At 40.6% G+C, this 18236-nt stretch overlaps 1 protein-coding gene and 1 long non-coding RNA gene across 7 annotated transcripts in view; one reads left to right on the forward strand and one right to left on the reverse strand.

The window, feature by feature from the left end:
• LOC106729663 overlaps nt 1-12784 on the reverse strand; it is a 196816-nt gene extending 184032 nt beyond the window's left edge. The window contains exons 1-4 of one of the 3 annotated variants that reach the window (XR_004316517.1): nt 12570-12784; nt 10729-10805; nt 9838-9960; nt 8770-8835 (exon numbers count right to left, since the gene is read on the reverse strand). This is a non-coding gene — a long non-coding RNA (uncharacterized LOC106729663). Of the gene's footprint in view, nt 1-8769; nt 8836-9837; nt 9961-10728; nt 10806-11982; nt 12046-12569 lie in introns of those variants that run through there. The other 2 variants (XR_004316518.1, XR_004316519.1) reach the window with 2 other exon arrangements.
• Nucleotides 11847-18236, forward strand: part of OSMR (oncostatin M receptor) — a 53030-nt gene continuing 46640 nt past the window's right edge. The window contains exon 1 of one of the 4 annotated variants that reach the window (XM_032471236.1): nt 11847-12275. The gene's annotated coding sequence lies outside the window, so the exon portion shown is untranslated. Of the gene's footprint in view, nt 12573-18236 lie in introns of all 4 variants that reach the window. The other 3 variants (XM_032471274.1, XM_032471243.1, XM_032471232.1) reach the window with 3 other exon arrangements.

The following is an 18236-nucleotide window of genomic DNA, read 5'->3' on the forward strand; positions in this document are numbered from 1 at the left end:
TAACATTCTCTCAATATGCATCTTCCTTTTAGTAAAAGAACCTCCAAGTTTTACCGGAGCCTAAATAGATTTGAATTTCTCGACTTCTAAAACAGCTAAATATGACCATGTGGCTACATCTGAACCAAAAGGAGTCTCACTCTCCCTTTCTTGTAGGTGGAGAAAGGTGATGGCTGGAGTGCTCTTGGAGGCCATGGATTTAGCATGTCAGAGCTGCCTCTCTACCAGACCACTCATCTCTAGACTGTCAAATGCGGAGGAGATAAAGTTGGGTTTTAGTTAAACCACGGTGTTTTGTTTCAGACTGTACCTTAAGTAACACAGTGGCAACAAGACACATTATTCTCCTTGGTCACAATGACTGTGGTCCAGCTGCCACACAACATCTAGGGCTGGCTTCACAGTGACCATTGCATCTTTCTGGCTTGACCTCCACAGTTTGTTCTCTGCCTATTATCAGTCTCCTCTGACTTGAACAACATCTAAAGATGTTCCTCATTTATTCTGATATTTGGAGAACTGGGGGCAAGAATGAACAGCCCATGGTAGGATTCGCCTGGAAGCTTTGTTTCCTTGGAAACAATATACATATTCTCCACAATCAGTTAGCTTGCAACAAATTCAGGCCCTACCACTTAATAGCACTGCTAATTAACTGTGTCTCGGTTATAAAGGATAATTGTACCCATATCCAAAAGTTGCTATGATGATCATTTTAAGTGATTACAGTTAAATGATCTTATTTTTGCAAATTTTAGGACAAACTATGACCATGTGAACCAGTGCCTAAACCAATCCCTGGATCTTGGAAATGTCTGCATCATCAGCTTTATACTAAACCCATCTTTGCCTACCTTACAGGGTCATTAGAAGACGACACAATGTAGACCCAGGGCCACTAGCACACAAAGCACGTTTGAGCTTATTACACAAAGGTGACCCCTCTAGACTGACATGGCTCAGGGCTTTGTCAGCAGAGCAAGGTTAGATTTCAGCCCTCACTCTTCCCTTGGCTGAGTGCTTTCAGCATTGCACAAACGCAGGGCTACTGGTACACCTGTGAGGTTGATGCATTTGTCAAGGTGCCTGGACAGCAGAGCAAGGGTGAGTGGGAACTAACTCAAGCCCTCTTCTCTCACCAAATTAAGTGTCTCGGCATGCAGGTACTTATGCCTGAGAAGAGAGCATTTTTGCCTTCACACAAAGGTTCCATCTCTCTGCCAAGCCCTGCACCCGCTTTTTGCTAATAACGTACAGTGGTACCTTCAAGGTGTGGGTGGCCCAGCACGTTACACCAGCAGCTGTGGCAGCCCTGATACCTGGCACAAAACAAGCACTCTGCAAATATAAATGCAGCTCTTTGGGAATGCCAAGTCTTTCCCGCCTGTGTAATCATTTCCTTACTTACTCAATCTTGTATAAGTCAAGGTCATTTTAAAAGTTAATTTGCATATTTTCAAGGAAGCAGTTGGAAACCTAAGTTGCTTCAGGGAATTGCTTTACCAATGTCCCTGGGCTTTATGGGGAGAAGGGGAGTCCACACAAGTCCATCATCCACACAACTGGGGATTTTGCCAAGTTCCTTGGCTGTCTGCACTGACACACTGGTAGGAAGGAATTTGAGGTTGCAGCAGCTGTGGAACACCCAGACCTCATTTTAGGCAAAGCCAAGCCAAAGGGCTGTTCCCAGCCAGTACCAGAGCCTGGAGGTGAGGGGTGGCAGGCCAAGCATTGATGCCCTGTGATGTCAGACTCGTCTTTTGGCTCCCTGCTGGAAAGGCATGGAGCATTCCTTAAAGAGCCTGTTCTCTGAAAATTGGCCACTAGAGGGCTCTTTAGGGTCTCTTTCTCTGCTGTTTGTCCTGCTGTGAACTGGTAGGTTTGGTGAGTTGCTTTGGACATTACCAGGCCTGCTGAGGGACTGAGAAGGACAACTGTACCTCACAGGTTAGCTTATGAAGGTGGACAGCAGGACAGCAGAAGCCTCACGTGTCCACCCACATTATTTCTGCTGAGTCAGTTACCCTTAGACATTCAATTTCTCCATTAAAGGAAACATACGTTTAAAATTTTGGTAGTATAAAGGCTAACCTGTACTCCCACCAACAGCATTTGAGAATTAAGTGTTGACCCACACCCCTATTGACATTGGACATGATCAATCTTGTACATTTTTCTAACATGTTGAATTTAAAATACATATTGAGCAAATTTTCTTGTTTTTAATGAGCGTCTGTATTTTGTCTGTTCTTATCCTGTCAGTTCTTTGCCTTATATAGATATTAAAAATGATATGTATTTTTTAATCCACAAAGTCTCAGATATGGTTTCCATCAAGCTATGTCCTACTGGAATATGCAACCCCTTGGCCCAGCCCTCATTCTCTTCCAAACACACTATGACTGTCTTCTTATAAGAGCAGAGTTCGCTGCGTGCAACTACTCTTCTCTCCTAGTTTTGTGACTAAGCCTGTCTGTACGTTAGTACTGTCTGCTGTAGACTAAACACTCCTGGAAGGGCAGACCTGATTGGCTTATTTGTTCTGTTCAGCAAAATACATACTATTCAATAAGTGTTGCAATTGACAAAGATAGGTTTCAGATGTGGCTTCTTCCCAAGGGAATAAATCAAATATATGATTCTGGCCACAATTAATGTTTAAAACAGAGAATTTGGCTAGCATCTGTGCTGTGAGGAAAAATAAGCACTAAATCAGAGAGCTGCCTTCTGCTGACCTGTTTTTTTTAAAAAAAGCTAACTAGCAAAAATTTAAATGCATAGTCTGCAGCAAGTTACCAAGGAATTTTAAGTGTCATCTCTAGTTTCAGATGATCTGAGGATATTTCATTTTTAAAAAAAAATCCTGTTTTTCAGATTATAATATATACTTCTTTTTAAAGGAATATGTGATCACTGAAAAAGATTAGTGATTTCTTCAAAAGTATTAAAAAAATTACTTACAACCCTGCCACTTAGAGATATCCATGAAGAACATGTTTCCTTCTAGTCTATATTTATAAGCACACATATACATGTACAAATATTATGTTTTTCCAAAATTAGAATCGAAAGATTCTGTATCTTGCTTTTTCACTTATCATTGGCATTTGTCTGTCTTAAATACACTTGGAAACCTGATTTTCAATGGCTGAATGATATTCCATTACAAAGGTATATAATAATCTACTAACAGACAATGTCTTCACACCTTCATGCTCCTGTTTTCTCTTCCTGGGCACACAGACTGGTTCCACTTTCCAGGCTCCCCTGCAGTTTAGTTTGGACCATGTGACTGAGTTCCAGTCAATGAAATCTGGGTGAAAGTGACTGGCCCTGGTCTTAAAACCAACCCATGTCATCCTCTTGCCCTCTCTTTTGCTGCTGCAAGCAGCTCTGGAAGCCACGTGTTTCAGATGCACGGCTATATCATGGAAGCAGCCTTCATCCTTGAGTCGCCACTTGGAAGAGGAAGGACAATCCAATCTCAGTGTGTTGCGGCACAGAGCCCAGTGATGCCTTAAGTAAATAAGTGAATCTAAAACTTGCAAGTTGCTTCCTACTTTCCATTATTGTAAGTAAAAAACAACACTTTGGTGATTGACAATTATGTTGCTAAATTAAGAAGTGTTAGGTTGGGGTTTTTTCCCTATTTTAAATAAGCAGATAGTGATTATTTCCTTTTTATTTTTCTATAACTTTAAGTTTTCTACAGAGAGCTTTTTTTTTTTTTAAAGTGGAAAGAGATGAGCAGAATTATCTGGAGGATGACCCCTGATGTTGACGTTGTCTGGCCATGGACTTTCTGAAATCGGGCCCCCTCTTCCCCATGGGGGGGTCTGCGCCCCAACTCACCCTGCCTTGCGCCCCAACTCACCCTGCCTTGCTCCCCCAGTTCTATGAGGCCAACATCTAAAACTGCTTCTAGGAGCTGGAATCCTCAGACAACTGCAGCACAGCCTGCGTCTAAACTCAGACTCAGATCTTTCTGTTCAGGCTGGAGGAAGCCCACTGGCTGACATGCTGAACTCACATACAATACTCTCGATCGGTGTTTCATTTTTTTTGTTCCTGTTAATCATAATGTTTTAAAATTTTTTATTCTTTAACTAAATAATATATTTACATGGGTAAGAATTCAAAAGATACACAAGGACAGAGTTAAAACTCTCCCCTCTGTCCCTCGGTTCTCTTTCCCAGAAGCAATTAATTGTGTTTCTTTTACATCCTTAGAGAGATTATAATTGATTATAACTTGAGTAGAACAGCCAAAATAAACAATAAACTAAGTTCCTTGCATTCTTTGATTTTTAAAATTATTACTTTAAAAAATAAAAACAAATGGTAAAAATAAAACTAATCTGCACAGACAGGTTTAAATGAAAAGTACAAGCCTCCCTTACACACTATCCCCCCTTCTTAGACCCTCTCCCCAAGAACAACCATAGTCACCAGTTTCATTAATACCATTCAAAACATGCTTACATATAAAACCCACAAATAGCAGCAAGTTAAACAGACGCATGAACATACCATTTACACATTTCTGATTCTTACTTTTCTCACTTAATTATATTTCTTGGACACATTTCCAAAGCACCACATACAGCACGTACTCTCCCTGTATTTGAAAGGATGAATCATAAGGAATTTTCAGTCTCCTATTGCAAGATCTTTAGGTTGTCACTAGTCTTTCCTATTATAAACCATGTTTTTTTCCTACCGTGTCCCCATTCCCCCCACAATGTTCTTCTAGTGAGCATCTGTGCGTGTGTGTTATAATTTTGCAACTGTGCATGTAAGTCTACATTTCCAAGTAAGTGAATAATCTTTATTATTATTTCTTCTTTCTAAGAAGAAGGAGCATTTTCAAAAGATATTGTCTATTGTCATTCTTTTCCAAAACATTTATATCCTCATCTTTAGGCATCATGTTCCAGTAATTTCTAGGAAAACAAGTACTTGTGATTATTTTTGCTACAATCCAATAACATAAATTTCATAACATCTCTCCCCTTCTTACTATAAGTTTTTCATCTTATTCTAGTTTAGCTTGGTTATTTTGTGTTGAATTTGAATGAATATTACTGCCTGACATGTTTCCCACAAAATGCCAGTGGTATGTGGAAATTACCTGAGTATTATTCCAAAGTGACTAAGTATCATCCGATAATATTTGATAATGGATAAAATAATTGCTGTGTGTTAGAATTAAAGAGGCTACATTTAAGGAGCAGAAAAGACAGAATAAAGAAGGGAGTGCCTTTAAGAAGTTTTCACTTCAGTCTAGATGAAATTAATTTAAGCACAAATGGAATCACAAAGATAAAGCTGTAGCTTACTGTTAATTCCCTCAAATAAACTTTGCTTGTAGCATTTGAACAAAGTTCACAGGAAGTTCAAGGACTAGTTTGACCAATCCTCTTTTTTGCCTAAAACTCTTTTCTTAGTAGTATAGTGCTATTAATACTCATAAATCTTCATTCTAAGCTGCTGTTTAAGATAATAGATTAATCTTACATGATTTCAGCAGGTTTTCATCAATTATCAGATTGAAGTCTAAGGCAAATATATTTCAATCTTTTGAAAAACCGGATTGTTTCAGAAGAATATTTAATTAGAGAGAAATCTAATCTAGCAAAGAAAAAAAAAAAAGAGAAAGTTCCTACTATTTTCTCCCAAGAACCCAGTCACTTAGCTCTTCAAAATATAGTGTAGGGAGTGTACTTCCAGTCACAGCTCCTATTAAACTGCCTCTCCTGCTTATAACAGTAAAAAAACATTAGAAACTAGGAAAGAACATTAAAAAAAAAAAAAAAAACCTTAAAAGCCATGGAGAATTGACAAAAGCACAAAGATTCTGGAGAAGAGTTAACACTTGGAAGAAGGGAAAGAGTATGGACTGAGTTTTCCCACATCTTATGGCCTTTAGCCCGAGACTACCCAAGTCTGCGAGTGTGGGGCTCACTAAAACTCAGAAAGTACACAATATTTCTGGCTTGAAGAACCAGAGGTCAGACTTTGAGGCAACCACATCCTTTGGCAAGTGAGGTGGGAAATAGCAGAAAAGAGAGAGCCAGAGAGGAAGAAGGTTATATTCTATGTTTAAACTCTACGTCATAATCTCTGAACCATGATTGTACAAGGCAGACTCAAAGTAGCCCACCTAAGGCCAAAAAAAAAAGAAGAAAACAAAAATGAATTTGGTTTTGGGGTGCTACTACTACAATCAATATCATTTTTGTAGTTTGAGTCTAACCACATTAATTACCCATTTAAAAAGAAAATCAATGTCATTGGAGGAATACAACAGAATCTGGTTTTTATAATGTAATATTTAAACATCCAGACTGTAATCCAAAATTACTTCACATCCAAAAATAAATAAATAAATAAACCAGGAAAATTAGATCTATTCTCATAAGAGAAATAACCAATAGAGACTGACTCTAAGATGTCTAAATGTTAGAATAACCAAGCAATGCTTTAAAAGCCGCAATTATAACTATGCTCCATGAGGTAAAGGAAATATAACCATCATGACCTAAAGGTTAGTAAATATCACTAAAGAAATAGAAAATATATATAAAAAGGAAAAGTTCAAGAGCTGAAATACACAGTCATGCAAAATGTAGTGGATGAATTTGGTAGCAGAATGAAGAGGAGTCAATAAACTTAAATATTGTTTGCTAGAAATTATCCAGCCTGAAAAACACAGAGAAAAAAGATTGAAAATAATTAACAGAGCCACATGAGTGTTTAGGGCTATATGAAGGAGTCTAACATATGAGTAATTGGATTCTCAGAGAAAGATGAGGAAAATAATGGGGCAGAAAAAAAAATTTGAAGAAATACTAGCTGATAACTTCTCAAATTTGGTAAAAGACAGATTTGCAAATTTAAGAAGTTCAACAAATGTCAGGCCCAAGAATAATAATAATAAAAATAATAATAATTTTTAAATCTCTAGGCACATCATTGTCAAACTACTGATAAACAAAGAGAAAATATTGAAAGCAACCAGAGAAAAATGACACATTATCTATACAGGGGAACAATTATTTGAATAATAATAACTGATAATTTCTCATCAGAAACAACGGAGGCCAGAAAACCATGGAACAACATTTTGAAACTGTTCGAAGGAATAAGCTGTCAACCAAAAATCTTATATCCAGGAAAAATATTCCTCAAGGATGAAATCAAGTAAAGACATTTTAAAATAAAAGGAAATTAAGAGAATGTATCTCCAATAGACCTGCACTAAAAAAAAAAAAATTCCAAAGATCTTCAGGGTTTGGGAAATGAGATTGGATGGAAACTTACATCTTTGGGAGGACTGAAGAACACTGGAGTAAAGGGAAATATGTAGGTAAATGTAAAAGATTGTTTTTCATCTTAATTTCTGCAAAATGCTATCAAATGCCAGGTTTACCTTGTCATGCATATAATACATTTTACAACTGTAATGTAAAGGGCAGGAGGTGTGGTTAAATGGACCTGGTAGATGAAATGGCACAATATTATCTCAAATAAACAATAAAAAATTTAAGTATATATATTCTACTCCACAGAACACACACCAAAAATCCTGCAAAGGAGAATAACAGAAACTCAAAAGGCAAATTGAAAATAAAATTCTAAAACCAAAACAAAACAAAACAAAACACATAATGTAATGTAAAAGAAGGCAAAAAAGGAGAAACAGAAGGACAAAAAGCAGAGGGAACAAAACAGAGAACATATAGTAAAATGGTAGGTTAAACCCAACCATATCAATAATTGCCTTAAAAGTAAGTGTGCCAAACACTCCCAATCAAATTAAAATGCAGAGAATGTCAGAATGAACTTTTTCAAAAAGTCCCAGCTACAGTCTATAAGACATGCTGTTTAAATATATACATGACTATAGACTTATTTTAGGTCAAGCTTAGCAAATCGTTTTCAAAAATTCCCGAAGTTCCCACGTAACTCTCACCCAAAGCACTTTCTAACTCGATTATTGTTCTATTCTGTAATATTAATTACCATAGTCATTTTTATCAACCATAATCATAGGCCAAGAGAATAAAAGCAGCTATCCAAACCAACTCATAGTCAACATCGTCCCTAAAGCTCATGCAGTGAAAAAAGAAAAAGAACTTAAAAAGTTCTCCCCATTGTCTGGTTTCTGATTTCTGGAATAAGGTGTGAACACAATCGCAATACCCAGGAGAGGGTGGAATGTGCAGAATCAATCAATTCATCAACCAATCTTCCAGGAATCTCTATTTCAAACAAGAAACTCCTTAGAACTATTAAGGATGATGGTACCCCTCCCTTAAATTCACTTAACAGATATTGAAAGGAAAGCAACTCAGACTCAAGTACTTACAGGGAATCCCCTGAAATTATAAAATGTGAAAGTTCCATGTGGCCCTCTAACACTCAACACCTTGCTTGGTCATTGTTGGCTCCCTTTTTTTGTTTGCTTTTGTTTTTAATAGATATATTTGAAAGTCATAGATTTCTCTTAACTAATCAAACTTTATGATATAGTTTAGATTAGAAACTTTTCAAAAGGCTTATTTAGTTTTTCACAATACAAGAATACATTTACAAAATAACTAATTTCCATTGATTCCTTAGAAATAATGCCAATATCACCAGCACTCATATGCACAGAAACATGCTAAAAGTGTATCTTTAAAATGTCAAATGTGGTAATACGCCAAAAAAAAAACCAGAGAATTCTTATCCATGAGAGTAATTGTAAAATCATCCACTACTTACTTGATGAAGCCTCTTTCTTCAGAAAACTCCGAATTCCTTCAAATCCATCAGTTTGGATACCAAATACTGCCAAACATTTAATTATAGATATTTGTAGCAGTTGAATAAATAGAATCATAATTATATTTCACAATTTACATAGCTGATTTCATATACTTATGCCTATAACTATATCCATAGCCATATCTATGTAAAGTTCCTGACATTTATAATATGATATTTCCCCTGAGAAGTCAGATGGGGTAGGGGTACATCCCACTCATGCCTCCCCTGTAATAGTCACACATATGAGACTTTTCTGGTGGAAGATGGAGGGAGGATGGATCAAGAGTCATTCCTGTTTTTTTTGATTTGGTATCTGAATTAAAAGATTGGGCTATTCACTTAATGTAAGAGAATCAAACTGGGAAAAGTGAAGAGTTTGAACTTGGACATATTGATTTTGAAGTGCAAATAAGTTGGTTTGGAGTTCAGATGAAATAATTGCAATGGAAAGTAAGATTCAAGGGTCATCGGCGTACAGGTGACCATGGAAATCAGGAGCATGGGTGTGATCACTCAGGAGGCTGTGTGGATTCAGAAAGGAGTGTCAAGGATGGAGCCCTGGGACATGTCAACATCTTGGGGACAAGTGGAGATCAAGAAGGGGACAGGGAAGAAAGGGAAATGGTGGGGGGAGTGGAGAGAGCTGTGCTACTGAAATCAGAAGGTACAGAGAACCTCGGGGAGGAGTGTGAAATGGAGCACAATAAATATGCATTTTTTCCCAACATAATCTTCTCAACACTAAGCAAGGAAACGCATTTCAGCCCTTAGCTTCATAATCCATTGTTATTTTCCTCTTTTCCATTTCAGCTATTTTCAGGCTAATTTTGGAAACTAACCTTCAGAATATGTATCACACACATACCTATATATCAGTTTGCCAGGGCTGTTGTAACAAATTACCACAAACTCGGTGGCTTAAAACAGCAGAAATCTATCCTCTCAGGGTTCTGGAGCCCTAAAAATCAAGGTATTGGCAGATGAGTTTTTCCTTAGGGACTCAGAGGGAGAATTGTTCTGTACCTTTCTCCTGGCTTCTGCTGGTTATCGGCAATCCTCGGCATCCTTCGGCTTGAGGCAGAATAACTCTAATCTCTGCCTCAGTAGTCACATGGTGTTCCTCCTAGGTATCAAATTTCCCTTGTCCTGTAAGGATAGCGGTCATTGGATTAATCCAGCCTGAGCTCATCTTAACTTGATCAAATCTGCAAAAACAGTATTTCCAAATGGGGTCATAGTCTGAAGTTCTGGGTGGACATGAATATTTGGAGGACACTAGTCAACCTAGTATACATCCTAAGGGTATGGTCACAGATTTACAGGTGCTATAGTAACTAGTCTCTAGAAACAGGAATACTTTCAAGAAATTAGAATGGTGCACAAAATAAATGAATTTTATGTGGGCACCCATTGGAGGAGGTCACTGAAAGGATACGACCTCCAGTTGACCCTAGAACCCCAGGCAGAGGCTCCTTACCCCCTCCCCTGTCCTTGAAATGTACATTCTGCCCACTGGTCCTATACCAGGAGCCACTTTCCAGGATGCAGCCTTGAGAGAGCAATGTGTCGTTGAGCCCATCTGAACTGTTCACATGACTGAACCCCATCAAGGCCTCTATGTAAACTTTCAAGATCGTGGCAGGCAGGTGAGGAGAAGTATTCATCGTGCTGCCGCTAGAGACAGGCCTCCTAGGTAAGTTCCCCGCTTATCAAAACTGCCACCTACCCATCTGAACTGCTCTGCCTCTTTCTTCAGTTTCTCCTTGACCTTTGTGTAAGGAGGCCAATTTAGAATTTCATGGGGTAGGGTGGGGGGGGGAATCCCTGAGGTTGTGAGTAAACCAACAGCGCCAAATTTTTTGCAACTTAGTTTCTTTCAGTTGTTATCAGAGCCCAAAGTAAGTTAAGACTCACCTTGTAGAAATTCTTCACACTCAATATTTTTTATTTGGCACCTCCTTTTCTCTAAGAGACATCCCTCTGAACTGTTTCTGCAAAGAAGAAATTAACTTTTTTCCCACCAGCGAAGTACAGAATCAGAAAGCCTTTCTGCTAACCCTCTAGGATCTGGTTTGACAGAAGTTCCATAGCTATGCAGATGGCTAAACTAATGGATCCTTTAAAACTCTCCAAGTAATGAGAGGTGTGACAAAGGACCATACATTTCTTTAGACAAAAGTACCTTTACTTCATTATTATCAGCTATTTACTATATGCACCACAGTCTTCGTGGCACCATGAGATATTAAGAGTTTTTATGCCTAAAAAGAATTCTTTCCCTGGGATGACACTGAAAGGAGCAAAAAATGTGGACAAACATGAAAGTAATATTTGGGCTGATTCTGACATTATTTGGAGCCATGCAGTCAATTCAAGAAGTAATTCTAAGATACAATTCATGGGTGATCCTTCTTGATCACTATTGGTTCCCCTCCATCCCAATCCTTGCCATCTGCGGCACTCTGCAATACCCGAACCCCACCAGGCTCAGCTGACCCGGAGCTAGGACCCATGGACATCTCTGCCCAACACTGGGGACCCACGACTCGACTCTCTCAGTCCAGGGCTACCACGGTAGCAGCATTATTAAGATGGTTTCCATACCAACTCCAAAGTCGACATGGCTTTAGATAATCCATCTAAAATACGTGTTTCAAAGGTCCTGTAGTTGAAACATGTATTTCAAAGCCTGGGTGGCATTTCTCAAAGGAAAAGTAAGACGTGTTGCAGCACACACGGTTCTTTGTGAAACTAAGGTTTCAGGGCTGTTGCTGCAGGCGAAACTGTGTCTGACAGGACGTTTCTAGAGAGGAACGCGACCCAGAATCTTAGAACTCTACCAAACTCATTTTATTGCTCTGAACGCCAAATGCAAACAGTCCGAAGTTTGCCTAGGGAGCATGTCTTTTGCCCAAACATTTTCCTTTGGGGAGAGCAGAGATTCTGTCTCTAGGTTTGGGACAACAAGCTGCCCAGCGAGACCCCACCGGCCTCCGCGATCGCTCGGCTGCCCTCTAGGGTCCCGCGGGGTGGCCGGCGGGGGCAGCAGCGCGGACAGGGGCGCGATGCCCAGCTGGCCGAGTTTTCGGTTTCCACTTTTCCTTCCCAGGCCTCGCCCACTTCCTTTCCCACCGGACCGCGCCAGGCCGCGGAGTCCAGGGGCCGCACCTCAGCAGGGTCCCGCCCGCTTTTCCCGTGGACCCCAAGGAGGCGAATTCCTGTGGGTCCAGGAGGGCCAAGAGAGCGCAGCGAGACGGGAAATTGCAAAAGTCCTCAGCCCTCTGCCCTCCCCCGCGGCTTTCCCGTAACTCCCGCCCCTGGGCGCGCGCCCCGCAGCTGATTCATAGCCCGGGCGCGGGGCCGGCCCTGCACGTCCACACACGCGTCCGCGGCGGCCTCGCACCCGCTGCTGCCGCGCCGCCGAAGAGTCGGCCCGGCTCGCGGAGCCCTCTGCCCGCTGGGTGAGTACCTGGCCGCCCGCCCGCCCTGCCCAGCGCCTCCCCGCGCCCCTGCCGGCCGCGGCCTCCGCGCTCGGGCCTCCCGCGCCCCGCCTCCCTCGTTGGCTTTTCCGACGGCGAACCCCGGGGACACGGGGAAGAACCCTACACCTTTGCCGGCCTTTCCGGGCTGGACGCGGACCGGAGCTCAGCCGCCTGCTCCTCTGCTCGGCGCAGCCTCAACCCCGCGTCTTTGGCTCGGGGGTTCCCTCTGCCCGGAGACGGCGCTTTGAGGGGTCTCGCCCGAGGCCCGCCTACCTGGTGCGTAACGCAGGGATGCTAATTCTCTCCAGAGCGCACGCTGCCGGGGCCACCGCGGCGGCCCCTACCCTGCTTTTACGTTCGCCGCCCCACCGCCTCTGTCTCTGGTAGTCGGGGAATGTTTGTTGAGTTACAATTCCCATTTGATCAACTTTGGCCTCTCTCCCAGCACTCCACCATGGGAGTTCATTGCTGTCCCCAACCGCCTCCCACGCCCCTTCCACTCACCTGACGGAGCCACTCCTCTTGCAGTCGGCGGTCTCCTCCATCCCCTCTCCCCTTACACCTGAAGTGGGAGGCGCTCTCAGCGCAGGTAGAGCGGGAAATCCCCGGGATGCGGGGGTGCCTGGGACACACTCCACGCGAATGGAAGGGGCACCGAGTTGGCCGGTTGAGCGGTGGGAGCCTTGCATTTGTAACCGCCCCACCCCTGACCTTTTTATAGACAAATCTCTCCTAGGCAAAAAGCACGGAGGGGTTCAAGAACTCCTCTGAGACCGTAGAGCTGGCCGAGGTGGCGCTGGCATCACGGAGCCCAGGGCTTTGCCCCTCAGAGAGCCCTTCCCAGCCTGTCCTTCATCCACTCACCCACGCATCCATCCATCCATCCTGCCTGCCTGCCTGCCCCTGTGATGGGAGGCACAGCGCTAGGTGCCACTGAGCGAGGACGCCTGCTAACCGACAAGACTCTGAACAAGTTTATTCTCCAACTCAAGAGGCGTCATCATAGGCAGAGGATACGATAGAATTGAATGTGGGAATTCTTCTAGCTCAAATTAAATAAGACACTTTGGGTCTTATTCCCAAATCTAAACTGACTTTGGGGTTAGGGTCAAGTTAATTTATGGCCTCAGGCTCCATTTCCTCCTCTGCAGAATAATAATGGTTCATACTTACTATGAACCAGGCGCTGTTCTAAGTACTGTACATATGCTGGGCTGTTTAAGCTTCGCCAGTTAGGTAGGTAGTAGTTTTGTCATTCTCTTTATCAGTGAGAAAACTGAGGCCCATAGAAGTCAAGTAACTTGTCTGTGGTCACACAGCTAGCATGGGACAGAGTCAGGATTTGGTTTTGGAGTCTGCTTATAATCTGTGTTGTGCCTCCAACTCAAGGACCCTTTTTGGAGTGACACCCACCCCCTTCCTGTGCTTCATTATTGTCCTAATTTGTCTCTCTCCTGGGATGCTTTAAAATCCACTCAGAGACTAGAAGCTGATGGGCCCCAAACAGGTCATACTGGCCAGAGGTTCCCAAACTTCTGTGTCTCAGAATCATTCTTGGAGAGTTTCAAAGCACGAGACTCCAACCTCAGCTACCTACTCAGAATCTTCAGGGCATGCTTAGTTTGGCATCTCCCCTGATAACATTCAGTACTGTTAGAATGCCTCCAATGGCAGGAAGCTCACCACCTGGCATTTCATTGCTGGACAGAGCTCACTCTCAGCTGTAACTTGCCTCCTTGTGGTTCCAGTTCTGCCTCCTGTGGTCCCAGCAAATGTGTCTAAGCCTTCTGTATCAAAGGCCACCTTGAGAGAAAAGGGCTGGTCTTAGGTGTCCAAAAGGGACTGAAGCCACACTGAGGAGAACACTTACACACTGGGTTTCTTTAACCCCAAAGACCAGGAACCCCTACAGGGGTGCACAGAGGTTCCAGAGGCTCTGTTGTTTCTGGTAACCATTTTGTCCTGAAAAAGGCACCCCATCAGAAAGACTATCATGGTTTTGAAAGAGGGATGGGTGGTAATGCGATTTGACAAGAGGAAGGAGTGTGTTTTCCTTGCGGGAACTGGGCTGGAGCATTGTTGGCTCAGATAGAAGGAAAACTTAGTGAGTGTCATTTTGCTCACTTACGGGAACAGTGACCCCTGGCCCTCCTTTCCCTGGGGAAGGAAGTGCACTTTGATTTGAAAAACAAAAAATGTGAAATGGGGGAATATAAGACAAATAGAACACTGTGAAAATACCTTTCACTCCAAGCAGGCTTCCTGGTAGCTGCATAAAGCGAGTGCTTCTTTTCCAGCAGCTGTGTCCTTGCTTTCATGACCTGCTGTTGGTTTTCAGCATTAATTTACTCAAGGTTGTCTGTATTTTCATTTTACGCTTTAAAAATCATACAAATAATAAGCGAATATGTATGGAATAAAATGTAGAAGTACCTTGGTTCCACCTACTCCCACTCAGAAGAAGAAAGGTTCAGGTGGGCACCTACCATTCCCAGATATTTTTTCTTTCTATCCATTGGCATAATATGTATATACACTATGTTTTAGTGTATGCAAGTGAGATCTTACTATCATCATGCAGCTTACGTTTTCATTCCCAAGTCTTAGAGATCTTCCACGTCTGTACGTCCCTCTTTTGTTAATGGCTATGTGTTATTCTAAAGTAGAAATATTTATTCTTATTTAAAGTAGAACTGTTGATAAATCTTTTCCCTAATTGGTGGACATTTGGGTTGTTTAAAATCATTCAGCATTAGCAACAGGACTTCAGGAAAGAATGTGCTTTCATTTTTGTGCTTAAGCCTGAGTATTTCTGTGGAATAGAATCCTAGGAGAGATATTCTTGAGTCAAAAAGTTTGTCCATTCTTCATCATGATAGATAAAAACCCTTTAGCTTGCACCACTGACCCATCCCAGATACTAATTTAAACGCAGTGCATGAGAATCAGTTTCCCTCATCCTTCCTAACACCAGCTATTATCTTTTTTTTTTAATTTAAGTTTTTAAATCTGGTACATGAATGAAGCCCAATAAGGCATTTTAATTTGCACTGTGCCGATTGCACTACTGCAGTTGAACATCTCTAAATGTTTATGGGTCAGGTTGTCTCCTGTGACTTACCTGTTCATGTCCTGCACTCAATTTTCTATTAGTTGCTTTCCTTTATTTCTATTGATTGCAGAAGCTCTCTGGGTATTCGGAATCTTCATCCTTTGTCTGTTATAGCTGAAGCAAATATTTTTTCCTAGTGTAATTCTCTTTTTTCCCAAATATTTTGTTGTGGTAAAATACATAATATAAAATTTATCATTTTAATCATTTTAAGTGTACAGATAGATCTGTGTTATTAAGTACATTCATATTGCTGTGCAACCATCACCACCATCCATCTCCAGAACCCTTCATCTTGCAAGACTGAAACTCTGTACCCATTAAACAGTAACTCCCCATTCCCTTTCTGCCCAGCCCGTGGTATCACCATTCTACTTTCTGTCTCTATGCATTTCGCTACTCCAGCCACCTCATGCAAGTGGAGGAATCGTATAGTATTTGTCTTATTCTGACTGACTTACTTCCCTTAGCAAAATGTCCTCAAGGTTTATCCATGTTGGAGCATGTGTCAGAATTTCCTTCCTTTTAAAGGCTAAATAATATTCCATTGTATGCATATACCACATTTTGCTTATCTATTTATGATGCTTTTGGTTTTAACTATCTTTGGCGGCACAGAAGTTTTAAATGTTTGTGTAATCAACTTTGCAATCTCATGATTTCTGTGTTTTGTCCAGCTTAAGAAGGTCTTTTTCGTCTAAAAATTATTTTTTAAATTATCTTATTTTCTTCTAATACTTCCATTATTTTGCTTTTTACATTTAGCTCTTTAAAATATCAGATTTTTATATAAAGTAAAAGTAAAATGTAACTTTTTTCTTAAGTTTTAAGCAGTTGAGCCAATACCGTTTATTTAATCATCCATCTTTTTTCCAACTCATTTGAAATTTTGTTTCTACAGTAAAATAAATTTCTATTTATACAAGGGTCTGTTTCAGGACTCTGTTCTGTTTTGTTGGTCTATTTTATCTCTTCTTCTGCCAGTACCACTTGTGTTAAATGCTGCAGCTTGATGATGTGCTCTTACATCTAGTAGTATATATTTGTGCTTTTTACCCCCAGAACATTTTTTGAAATGGTACTCATACATTTTCTTTTTTGTATAAACGTTACACATATCTTGTCAAGTTTAATAAAATCCTGTTGGGATACTAACTACTGTATGTAAAATAGACAGACAACAGGGTTCTTCTGTAGAGCACAGGGAACTACATTCAATATCTCATAGTAACCTCTAATGAACACGAATATATGTATGTAATGTGTATGACTAAAACATGATTCTGTACATCAGAAATTGACACAACATTGTAAACTGACAATACTCCAATAAATTTCAACCAAGAAAAAAAAAAAAGAATGATGGGAGAAATGGGGAAAAAAAATCCTGTTGGAATTTTTCTTAGGATTTTCTTGGATTTAAAATTGTCAGTAATTTATTTATGCCTTAATGTCCATTCTAATATGAGCTCCACCCATGGAGAAAGAAGTGTGATGTGATTGGGGAGGGACTCACTTGGTTTCAAGCTCTGGATGTCAATGTGGACAAGTTACTTATTATAGCCTTTCTTAGCCTTAATTTTTTTTTTAATCTTTGAACGAGAATAATAATCGAATCTCTTTTAGAGGACTGTTGTGAAGATTCAGTTAATAAATGCATGTAAATCACTTTGCAAAGCACCTTGCCGGGAGTTAGCATCCGGTACATGCTAGCTGGAGTGGTTTTCATTTTTTTCTTCTGTCCTACTATGGGCTCTGCAGTGTTTCTATTTAGAACAGCACCCAGTAAATCTTCTCCTTTATGTATCGGTAGTGTCCTGGGAGACAAGAACATGTAATAAATATAGAATATAGTGGAGCTTCTCAAACTTCAGTGTGTGTGTGCATGACCTGGGGATCTTGTTTAAATGCAGATTTTTATTCCACACTTTGAATATATAGTCTCTTACTGGCATTTAAAATTATGCTGCTAGTGATAGTATTTCCTGTTGGGGTAAATGTGACTGGTATAACTTGTAAATTGCTTTCTTTTAATATTATATACTAAAGAACTGAAGTATAGTTTTGCTGTTTCCTTTCTTCCTTCCTCCCTTCTTTCTTTTTCTTCTTTTTCCTAAGGAAAGAGGGTTAGTGAGAGCACCAAATATAATAACAAATTCTTAGATCTGAAATCACTGAGACAATGAACTATGTGGATTATTTAAAGCTGTTGACTTATAATGAAGACAGCCCCATAAAATATATTCAGTCTGAATATGAAGTGTAAGTCAACTAATGGGAAAGCCAAGATTACAAGTGTCTTAGCAAAGAGAAAAACATTAAGACATAAGGAACACTTGGAAAACGTAAGATAAAAAGAACTCTTGGAAAGCATGGAATGTGGTTCCACTGTGTGAGAACGCAGTGCGTGCCAGCTCTTGAGAAGGTGTAAATCATCAGGAGCTACGCTCTCCTGTGAGTAAATTGCACACACATCACGTTATCTCTTAGTCACATCTTTCTACTCTCAGTCTTCTTAACAGGGGACTTTGAGCAAGTTAATTTCATAATGCCTAGTGTGCCCATCTGTCCAAAAGGACATTGGTTACTTTCTGTGTTTGAAAATGCATTAGTAAAGTGCCTGCATTTTCTCAGGACTTGAGAGATCACACTTTTTATAGAGAAACACATAACCCCCTCATGGGGTACTTAACAATACCTAATACAATACCATGCTACAGTACCTAAACAATACCAACCTTTTTGCAGGTCCATGTGACAACTATGGGCAGATTTGAATCACAAAAACACTTTGACTCCTTTAACCCTGTTGGAATATATGACTTAAG

The sequence above is a fragment of the Camelus ferus genome, chromosome 3 (assembly GCF_009834535.1).
Source record: "Camelus ferus isolate YT-003-E chromosome 3, BCGSAC_Cfer_1.0, whole genome shotgun sequence".
Lineage (NCBI taxonomy): Eukaryota > Metazoa > Chordata > Mammalia > Artiodactyla > Camelidae > Camelus > Camelus ferus.